We start from the raw sequence: 12,050 nt of genomic DNA on the forward strand, positions 1-12,050 counted from the left end.
TTATCAGCTAATGTAAACAGAATGAGCCTAATTCTTAACTCACAGCAGTATACAAATGGTTGACATAAACCCACTTGGCCAGATCCTCAGCTAGTGTAACTAGTGTAGCTTCACTGATGTCAATAGAACTATGATTTACACCGAGGAGGGAATTACTCCACTGCTACATCAATGTAACTCAGAGCAGGCCGAAGTCCAATAACTTAGCCCAGCAGCATACTTTCACTGTAGACAATAAAGCTCTTGATATAATTTTACAGCTACTCAGGGGGTAAATATTCAACACAATCCAGAAGGCTTAGCCTTGCAACGCCTATCAACTTTAACAGGCGTTTTGCAGCCAAATCCCTGCATGCTGAAAATGTACTTGGAACAGTGCCATCCGTTTAAAGACAGTGCCTCTTTCCTCTTTATTCCATCCCTTGGTGATTAGGTATGTGTATGTCTCGGACTTTGTTAGAACAACCAATCTGAAATGCTATGGCTCACAAAACTGTATAATAGTGAATGGCATTCTTCTGAGGGCACATGTATGTCTATGGGATTTCTTTTTCCTGTGCATATATAACAGTGTAATCACTTAACAGGAGATGGCATAAGGTACATTATTAGTTAATATTTTACACTATCAGCTGACATTTAATGGTGTACTTTTCTGGGATGCCAATGCCCTCTGCCAACAATTTCTAACTGCATTCATATGAGGGTTGATGCTGGTACCTAGAATGGAAATATATCACTATTCTGTAGTTTGGAAAAGAAAATGTATAGAACTGCAGATGGAAGCATCATATCACACAGCTGATGCTGTCATCATGGGTGCATGAGTTGTTATAATCAAATAATTCACATAAACACAGATTCATAGACATTAGAAATGGAAAAGATTTAGTAGGCCAGCTGGTCCCTCTCCTCTTCCCTGGGGCAGGATTCAGTGGGAACTACTGGATACTAGCACATTTGCAAAGCTGGCCTTCACATTTCCCTGTCTTTGCCAAAGGGAAATGTAGTTCTTCGCTCCTGAAATATATTCTCGATGAGAATGAGAAGTGCTCGTGAAAAATATGACCAAACTTTATGGTTATTGCTTTTTTAGATTAATGCCCCAAGACATTCACATTAATCATTTGTAACAGACAGAAATAACGGCTGCAGCTGTAGAAAGATTCACAAAATAACATAAGCCATCAGTCTGCCATTCCCCAGAGTAAAACTACTGTGAAGCCAACACGGTCAACCCTTCCATGAGGAGTTGGACCAATAGATGAGACCAAGTCTTCCCTGCTCATACCACCTTAACCCTAATGAAATAAACAGACAGCCCCACTTTCCTCCTACCATTACAGAAGAATGTGATAAAGTTCTGTGAATCTCAGCATCCAATTTGCATACAGTAAGAACCTCCTGTTTTCCCAAGCAAGTAACAGTTTCCTGAGGCATCAGCAATATAATATCCCAGATTAGTATAACAATTATCTATAAACCTGTCTGTCAACCAATATTGTGCCCAGATAAATAAACAGCAAATACCTCTAGAAGAATTTATTTACTAATGATAGGTGCTCCCAACAGTTCTTCCATCAGGGCTAATTAAGCTTCTCAGGAAATCCACATCCCCTTTTTCATAAAATTAAGGATGTGGTAAGTGCTTTTCTCAGCCCATATGTAAACCAATGTGCAGCCTCAGAATGCCAACTCTTGCAATATTTGTTGTTTGGCTTAAAGCCCCAACTCCTGGAGACAAGGGATCACATGAAAATCTCATCTTTCATTTTTTTAATGAAGAAGTTTCTAGCCCTTGTGGTTGCAGGGAAAAGTTTGAAAACATGATCTGAGGGGAACCAAAAGGTCAGAAACAAGAAGGCAAATAAAATGAATGCCAAATTTATCATTAATTTTTAAGCCTCAAAACTCTGGGGGGGCCTAAGATTGTTGAACACTTAAGGTTGGTAATGCAGGACTCACCACCTGAGGAAGGAAAAATAAAGTCCCAAATACAGCTCTCTTCATCTCCCTTTCCCTAGGGTTCGCTTTAGTTCCAAAACCCAGACGCAAAACTGGAACAATTTCATTCAAACTGTTGGGCAATAACCAGCTGAGGCCGTCCCAACTTCAGCCAGCTGGGAGAGGAGAAGGGCGGGCACACCTTTCCCCAGGATAGCTTCCTTTGCAACAGCTTCCCTTTCCCTTCCATAACCCTGCCCAGACTAGCCATATGAAAGACAGGATCCCAGTAAATCCCTGATGTGCTCAAGCTCGAGCTTCTTTCCACCTTGTCACATCAATTCCCACTAAACAGATTTGCCTTCCCATTTTTGCAGCCAAAATTAGAAAATGAAATTCCACGCGTGAAAGCCTGTTATAGGTTGATTCCCTATGGCTGGTCTGACAGCGGAAGAGTCTAGCATATAAAAAAAGCCAAGTAGAGTGCAAAATATAAAAAGGCTTTATTTCCAAACCACAAACAAACAGAGAAAACAAAGCAAACAACTTTAGACAACTTACAAGCATCTCCAGTGTGTTCAAACCATTTCAGCTGTACATAATGAACATTTTCATTTTCTTGATGGGTCACAGTGGCAAACAATTAGGAATTTGTCCATGTGATTACATCTCATTTTGTAAATGTTCTGTTCCCAACCTGCACGTAAAACTGCTGAGGCAACTGCCAGAGTACTCAGTGAAGTGAACTAAATCGACATGGGGAAAAAGCAAGGGGAACCACTTTGCTTTCTGAACTCTGCATCCAACTGTTTTCTGCAAAATTATTTGCTGTCCTCCTGGCTGAACAGTGAGCTATTCTCCCCCAATCAGCTCAGAAACTATAGCCTTCAACAGTGTGATGATTATTTTGATATGACATTAATTCTGAAGATCCTGAGTTTATAATGCTTCTCTCTAAGGTACTCTCTAATGTCCCCTGTTAGTATCTGAGGCCCAGATCCTCAAAGGTATTTAGACTCTTAACTTCAGTGGATTTAGGCCTGAGTGCCTCACAGTTGCTCATGCATTTATCCTCACACCATCCCTATTTTATCCCCATTTTACAGATAGGAAGCTGAAGCACAGACACATTAAGTGATGTACCTAAGGCCACATGCGAACTCTGTGGCAGAGCAAGAAATTGCAACTGGGTCTTCTGAATCCCTGGCTAGCACCCTAACCCCCTGAACATCCTTCCTCTGCTTGAGTTGGGATAATTACAACATGCCTATAATATAGTTTTCCCTAAACTACTGGTTCATATTCTCAGCTTCAAATCCCATCTAAATGTAGAATTTGTCTGGGAATATTTTAAAATGAAAGCACCTCTGGAAAGATAACAACATTCAGAAACAGCTAAATCCTCTAACATGATTAGAGATCATTGTGAGCAACAGTTTCCTGGATTTGAATTTCCCTAAGGTTCTACTCTGTTTGGATCCAGGATTTTAGCTCAGACCCATCTCTATCAGTTAACTTAACTGAAATCTGTTCCAAAAGAAGATTGCTATTAAATGTGTTAGCAAAATACAACAATCCTGTAATGGTGAAAACTAAAACTTACCCACTGTTTTTCTGCATTTATCTAGAATGTATTAGACCTATATTAGACTGTAATACAAGCAAAGGCAAATTGACATAAAGTAGACCTGCTGCAAAGAAGATAAGATGGCTCCATATCTGATTCTTAACCAAGAACTCAGTCTCTGACTCTGAAGAGAAAGCAAAAAAAAGAGCACAATGCTACAACTGTAGCTGATGCAAAATAAAAAAATCTAAAAAAAAAAAAAAGATTTAAGAAAGTTTGGTGGAACAACATGAATGAAATGAACACAAACATCCATCATCATGTACAGTTTTTATAGTTACCAGTGAGCTCAGTGAGCCTTTTTTTTTTTTTTTCTGAGCAGTTTGTTTTTTTTGAAAAAAATGTCAAAACAAATCTGTTCATGTCGGTTTCTGGTTTTCAGGTTTCAAAACAGACTCTTCCACTTTCAAAAAACAGGTGTGTGTGTGGTGTGTGTGTGTGGGGAAAAACATTCATCATTGACATACATTTTTTCATTTTCAAAAAAAGTTTTTTTTTTTTTTCAGTTGTGTTTGACTGTGTAAAAAATTTTATTTATAATTAAAAAATAAAAAAAAAAAAAAATCATTAAAAATAAAAAAAGTTGGGAAAAAAAAAATTTTTTTTGAAAGAAAAAATGAAATCGTTAAAGAATAATAAGAGTGTGTGTGTCTGTTTATGAGCATGGAATTTCAATAACTGCCTGGGCTTTAGAATGGAAAACAAGAAAAATAGCTGATGTACCTAGTAACAGGGTAGCTTGCTCTGAAGGTCTAGAAGGCCTGTGGCCAGTCAACCCTGATTACTAAGGAGCCATGCCTGGGAGTGAGCTGACACTTTTCCTACAAAGATCAGCAAGAAGCAATGGCAGGTGAATACAGAGGGCTAGTCTGCACTAGGAGTGCTGCAGCGTGTCTGCTGAATAAAACCACCTCCATGACCACATAAAAGTGGGGTAGTATACAAGCCCTCAGAGAGCCGTGAGCAGGTTCTAGCAGAGAGTCCTGGGAAACAAGACTGAGACTCCAACCCAGGTGGGTGTGGAGTGGCCTTCCAAAGCAGAAAAGCTCCCAGCAAGGAAGGCCTGGGAGCAGGAAGAGAAACCTTTGATTTGTGTGCACTTTTGGATGGACTTTGTTCTAAGATTTTGAGTTTTATTTGGAATTTATTTTATACTAATAAACCAAGGCCTCAGGGCAGTGTATTTTTGATCAAAAAAGAAAAGGGCCTAGGTGAAGTTTTATTTGAATAGTCCAAGAGGGAAACTGAGACAGGCTGCCTGTAGTGTGAGCTGAGGGCATGGTGGAGTACACAGGAGACAACTGACCTCCTTTCATATCTGCATATGAGTTATTTCATGGGACACATTACACAGGCTGGATGAGACGGTCTGCTAAAAGATGAAGCAAAAATTACATGTTTCATTAAACCACTGAAATAATATTGATTTTTTTAAAAAACTACTATAAATTTTCTTTAACAGATAAATAAATTAAATCAACAAACTCTTTTCAGATTCATGAACTCATCACGGGACAGTCTCTTGTCATCATATGCCTATTAGCTTCATGAAACAGTACAGTTTACTCAGTTGTGAATGTTAAAACCTGTCTTTCAGTTTACAAAATTATGCCTCTTATCAGATTCATGACTTCAATTATCACGTCTATCAGATTAATGAATCTGGCAAAGATGATCAGCCAGTTCATAAAACCAGGGAAGACAATTCTGATCTGAAATGTGATGTTTATTGCAAATGTTAATGGTTTTCTGAATAAGATTACAGAACTATGAAAATGACACTAACTATGCTGAGATGAACTCATCTATGTTTATTACAGATATATATTTAATGAAACTGACTACAGAACTTTGAGGAACATGATTGACTTGAAAATGTTAGTTCCACTGATCTTGATACACACAGCTGTGATGATATGCACAACACACATATGAAGAACACTTAGAGCAGTGTTTTGCAAACCTCTGAAAGCTACATCCTTTTAGAAAATTAAACTAAAACTAATTGTGCTCCCGCTGCAGTATGCTGTTAAAGACTTACTCACGTTCATTTGTACTTCTTTCATGTCCTCCTTCAGCTGGTCTATAAATATACCCTACTCTGGGAACATGCCTCACACTTTGAGAAACACTGGTGTAGATCTACATAATATTCATAATATGATGAGTAATGAAATACTTAATGTTGACATTTAAAATTTCACCATTGGTATCTGGGTTAGCACACACTGAAATTAAAACAGCAGTTCATACCTCAGAGCTATTGTTTCAGGCTCTCTGCAAACTCAGGCAGACATTATTGTATCGGTTATACTAGGATCACATTTGGAAGGTTTTTATTCCCCACAACCATAACACAGCAGGGAGTAACTTATTTTAAAAAAGTAAAAGCTGAAACTCTGGAGAACAATGGAGAGGTCTGTCGGTGATCTCTTGACTATCCTTTCACAACGACCCAAGGGGCATACCTCACATTTTTGGAAATATTGATGTAGAGAATTATTACAGTACTGTGAAAACTAAAATGTACAACATCTGCAACTTGGGTTTGCGTGACTAGTAGGGCTGGTCATATTTTGACTTCTTGATGGAAATTTCAAAATTTGTAATGAATTTTGTTGTCAAAATGCTTTCATCATTCTCTCATCAACTTTACAGGCTAAAATACAATGTTGGTCAATTGCAACTTCCAACCATCCAGGAAATGGTTTGCTGATTGGTTTCTTGAATATACCAAGTCAGTAAATAGGCCTTTAGAGATCTCATTTCATCACTGTGAAAAAAACAATATGGATAAGTTCATTGCTTTGGTCCAGCTGTGATTTTTGTAAGCCAGATATAACAGCGTCAGCAGTTGCATTTCAAGATATGCTTTATTTAAAGAGTATGTTTTTAACAATCCAAGTAATGTTAAGGTTTGTTGCTCCTTTAAAGAGTTAATATCCAACAGTTTGTTGCTTTAACTGGAGTTAAACAGTTCACTTAAAACATTGTGCTGGAATGGTTTTGATTAAAATAAAACAAGTTTATTTAATTCCAACAAGATAGCTTTTAAGTGAGTGTGAGTATAAGGATTAAAGTCAGAAACAAGAGACATAAATTCATGGAGGATAGGTCCATCAACAGCTATAAGCCAAAATGGTTAGAAGTAACTGGAGAAGATGGTTCCCAACATGTCATGGGAGTATCTCCTGTGAGTCCTTTCAGGCCTTAAGTACAGTCCACACCACTCCAGGTTTCCTTCACCACCCCCTGTTATATTTTGTTTTTCCCCAGCAGGCCTCCACCTGTAGTGCTATTTGCATATATTTTAAAGCCCCAACTAGCTCCCCCACTTGCCTCTGGTGAAGGCACCAGAACTAGCAACTACCTACCACTACCTTTTTTCAGACCCTCATCATCCCCCTTTCCAGGGCTTTCTTCCTCTCAATTTATATTCTCCCAGCTGCTGGCATTGCTTCCCCTCTCTAATTAGCCCCTCAGCTGTAGACCTATACAGTTGATTGACCTTCCAATTGGGTCTCAATTAACCTATATTGGTGGAGATTTGAGTGACAGGATGCTGAGTCGTTCCTGACTCGGCACATCCGGTCACAAAGGGGTTTCATTACTGTCCCAGCAGGGGTTTGGTTTTTCTAGACACCTTTTGCATGGCTAGCCCATTTCCCATTGTATTCATGCATCTGATAGAAATGTGCTAACAGATTCCTGAATCTCATAAGAAACTCTTGATTTCATGGTTTTGTGCAAGTATAAGAAGAATTTTGATGATTTCAGAAAGTCAGGATACTTTAGCAATTTCATGATACAAGCAATATTTTAATCAATGTCATGCAAACATTCATTTTCTCTGTCTGACTTAAAAAGTACCATATAAGGCAGGTGATACAAGCCAACCACTGGAAAGGAAAATGGCATTTTCTAAGACAAGATCTGAAAAGTACTTACATGGCAGAGAAGAGTTCTTAGGGAAAGAAAGTTTTCTGAAATCATTTTGATGACTTTTGTTAAGTACATCTCCATTGTTACATTTTTAATATAATTGTTACTCTTAAACAATTATATATGAATGGATTTGAATAACACCAAAATGAAGATCTGAATCCTAAACTGACCTTCAGAGTTCAAGCCTCTTTTTGTTGGGAATGATTCACAATACCACATAAGTTACGTATGCACTTACTGTTGATGTGGTGAGCCCAATTGTGGCCGGATGCCATCTGGGTGTCCAAGAAGAGGAAGCTGCTAGGACTTGTCACAACTGCCCTGAAATCAAAACATGCTGATTCAGAGTTTTGATTTAATCCATTCACTGGCTGTGAAAGCTGTTGAGTTTTATGGGTTGATCAGGTAATTAGCTTACAAATGTTGTCTGAGTCTATGATCAGTGTTGTTGCAGTTGGAAATTCAGGGATTATCTTTTGATGTAGCTAGTTTTTGATAGCATGTTATTAAACTTTGATTAACTATGAAGCCATAGAATCTTCTGTATTACTTAAACATGAGAATATATAATTAAAAAACACATCAAGTTTCTAAATAATATGATAAATGAGAATAATATTTGGGCCTTATCCTGTCATCCTTATACAGGCAAAACTCCCCAGAGTCAGGATGTTTTGAAGAAAATAAAAACATAAGACTATAGTTGGTCAAACAGTTTTAAAAAAAAAGATTCATGAATAATCTTGCTAATTAAATAACTAAATTAAATTTGCTGTAATTTGTGGGGTTGTATTTGGAAAAGCATTGTTATGAATTTTAGCATGAATGAATATTCATATAAATTTTGTGTCAAAAGTGCATTATTTATTATTTGCCATTCATTATTTGCTAAACTCATTTACATATTTTATCATCAGTCAGGGAGCAGAAACTATTCCATGTCACTAAAGTAATCAACCATATATCACAAATAGTGAATAACAAGTATTGAGAATGAGGAGCATGCAAATGACCTCTACACAGACAATTTGCTCACATTATTCAGTGTATACTTATGAATAATAAATATACACGAAGAATAACAGGATTAGTTTGTGTATGATTTGCAAGAGGGGAAATTTGTGACATCTTAAAGAATAGTTGGACTAGTTCTGCTCTAGACTGGATATACACATTGCTGTTCATCATACAAATGTGGCATAGGACTGGCAGCAACAAGAAATGTTTTCAGCTACACATGAACTATAGTCACTTTTCCCCTGGTAACAGTGTAGGATAAAGAATTAATGTGTTCATCATTCACTGTTATGTAGTTTTGTTGTGCTTCTGATCTGGTCTCCTCTTTTGATCTACTTCTTTGTTCCTTGACTCAGATCTTCTAAGTAAATATCTGACTCAGCCATCCTAATGCATAGCAGGCGCTTTCTCAACAGGGGCCATAATCTCAGCGGGAAGCCCCATTACAGTCATTTTTACAACACTGCTTCCAAGATGCTCCTACAGAGCTGCTCACAAACAGAATATGCAGACTGGAGACAAAGCTGTAAATAAATAAGGTGGTGCAAGTTATATATTTTACAAACATGCCACTAAAGTTTATCAAGACTTCCTGAACTGGCTGAATTTAGAATTAATATGTATGTTAATTAATATCTAAATCTTTAATAGCGACAGCATAAGACTACACACTACAGGAAACACTAAAGACGCCAAATGTGAAGCATTTGATATACATCCATTGTAGGTACTTCCCCATTCCTGCAGTAGCTGAGCACCTCAGAATCTGCAATGAATGTATCCTCTCAACACTCCTGTGAGATAGGGAAGTACTGTTATCCCCATTTTACAGCTGGGGGCCTGAGGCAGAGGAGCTAAGGCCTAGATTTGTAAAGGTATTTAGGCACTGCTGCACTCAGTGATTTAGGAGCTTTCTCTCATTTTACAAAAGGGATTTTGACAGTTTGGACCCTAAATCCCTATGACTGTCAAGGGAATTTTGGCTCATAAGTGCCTACATCTTTTTTGAAAATGCGACTTAGCCGTTGCAGTGCTGAGCACAGGAACACCTAAATATTGAAAAATCTGGGCCTATATGACTTGTCCAATGTAAGTACAATTATAGAAGGAGTGTACACCTTACACTAGGAGCTCAAACAGTGTTTTGGTGACACTAATACCTTTCAGTGCTGTAGACAGTGTTAAAAACACCAGCTCCCTTTTTCACAGGTTGTGTGTGATTGCAGCTTTAAGCTACAATATATTTCCTGGAAAGGAGGAGGGGCTGGGGGTTGCAATTAGAGCTGGACAATTATTGGATTTTTCAGTTTACTGCAAATTCCAATATTTTACATTTTCAGTTTTGAATTTTATATATAAATACATACACGATTCAAAACTGAAAACTATTTTTTTTCAAAATATTTGGCAAATCTAAAAGTTGGGGGGGAGATCATTTTGGGTTGAATGAAACATTTTGCTTTGACAAAATCTAAATGTTTTGTTTTGATACTGACTATTTTTAACAGAACCAAAATGTTTTGTTTTGTTTCAAAAATGTCAAAATGAAACATTTCCATTGGGTGGAGGGAGAGGTTGCGGGGGGAAAGGTTTCAACCCAGACAGTTTGATGAAACTGACACAACTTCATGGAATGTCACCAAATCTGCATTTTTTGCCACAAAAAGTTTCAGCCAAAAGGATTTGCCCAGCTGTACTTGCAGTACATACAGGTGCCCTGTATAATAAATTCCATCAGAATTCTTCTGGGGCTTTCTGAGAACACAACCACCACCAGGGTCCAACATGTCTCCCACAGCCCTTCATTAGCTCAGCTCTGCCGTCTGATGCATAGCGGAAGTGGATACATAGTCCCCTCCTGTCCTTGCTGTTCTCCATCCTCCTAATACCACTAATGGAAGCTTCACGAAATAAATAGGTTCGGTTCCTCATTCCCATTATGCTAGTCCCTGTACACTGGTGCAAGGTGATGGAGAATAAAGGTTACATCTAGCACCAGGTTTTATCCCTTGTGCACCACCTGGGGCCACACACATACTAGTCCCCCAATGTTAGTTCTGAAAGGTCCAGCCCGTATTGCGATAGCTTATGGATCAGGAAATCTCTAGAGGAACTGATGGGATACAGGGCTTTATTCATCAAAAAGAAGATTGTTTTGCAGTGAGGCCTACAGGACATCACACCAGATGTGTAAACCAAGAGGGAATAACTGCTGTTGGAAATGTGGTGAGGAAAAGGGGGATTCCATAGATCTCCTTTGGCTCTTCTGAGTAACTCCAATATTTTGTCACCTACGGCATGCCAATCCACTCTGCACCACAGGAGGCTCCCAGCCTATTGACTCTAGCTGGGTTCTGAAAACGGGATTTGGCCCTTAATGAATTCCAGGCTATGTTTGTATACAGTCATTCCACAGCGTGTTTTTTACAGTCTAAAGGTTGCACTTACAGCTAATCATTCTGGAATAATTTGGATGCATCATTACAGACTTCAGGCTGTTTAAGTTTCCTTAGCAAAAAGGAAGTCTTTTACCTAGATAACTGCCGATGTTATTTTCTGCATTTATAGCACGGCCTGTTTCATATTAAATGCAATACTAATGGGTTTCCACTTGGAAGCACAAAATCATTAAATACTAGTTGGCCACTTTTCTTTTCATGTCAGTGTGTAGTATGAATGCTTTCACAAAATAGGCTTGTTTCTAGATGGAAGTTTAAAGACACAACAAGCTGTAAAGAAAAGAGGAGGCAATTTTAGATTTTTTTTCCCACATAAAAATGCTGATATATTTCATGTTGCAGATTACCAATGGCAACAGGTTTTCATGCAGCTGAAGTGTGATTCTTATAATAAAATAATAAAGCTAATTTCTAGCTCTTATACAGGATTTTTCACCAGTAGATCTCAAAGTGCTTTACAAGTAGGTTAGTGTCATTATCCCCATTACACAGATGGGGAAACCAGGGCACAGCAGGAAAGTGTTACTGACTGCTGCTTTCAATTAACCTATTATGGATATTTCATAGAATTATTAATGTTGGAAGGAACCTTCAGTAGCCCCCTAGCCCATTCCTCTGTAGTGGGCAGAGAATTGAATTCATTAGTAGAGCTGGTTGAAACTCAGAATTTCTATTCTGCCCCAAAGTCTGACATTTAGAAATTTTGTTTAGTCCCAAATTGGAATGAAAAAAAAATCATGTCCCACAGCAACAAGGTGTGTGGACTCTGGGGCTAACTCAGCACCCAGTCATGCAACTACCCACCAGTTTGTATCAATTGGGTGCTTATTGAAAGACAGGCAGACAGAGGAGGAGGCCAATTAAGTGAGTGGAAACAAGTGAGTGGCCCAAATGACAGGCCAGTTGGCTGGAAGTAGCCCCAGCAGCTAATACTATATAAGCAAACAGGAAGCCAATACTGAGAGAAGAAGTAGGAGCCTGAAAAGAAGCAGAAATAGACAGGCCTGGCTAATATTAGTACTATTCTACCCAGAAGTAAGTGGGGAATCTGGCTACTG

This window comes from Mauremys reevesii, linkage group 2 (genome assembly GCF_016161935.1).
Source record: "Mauremys reevesii isolate NIE-2019 linkage group 2, ASM1616193v1, whole genome shotgun sequence".
NCBI lineage: Eukaryota > Metazoa > Chordata > Testudines > Geoemydidae > Mauremys > Mauremys reevesii.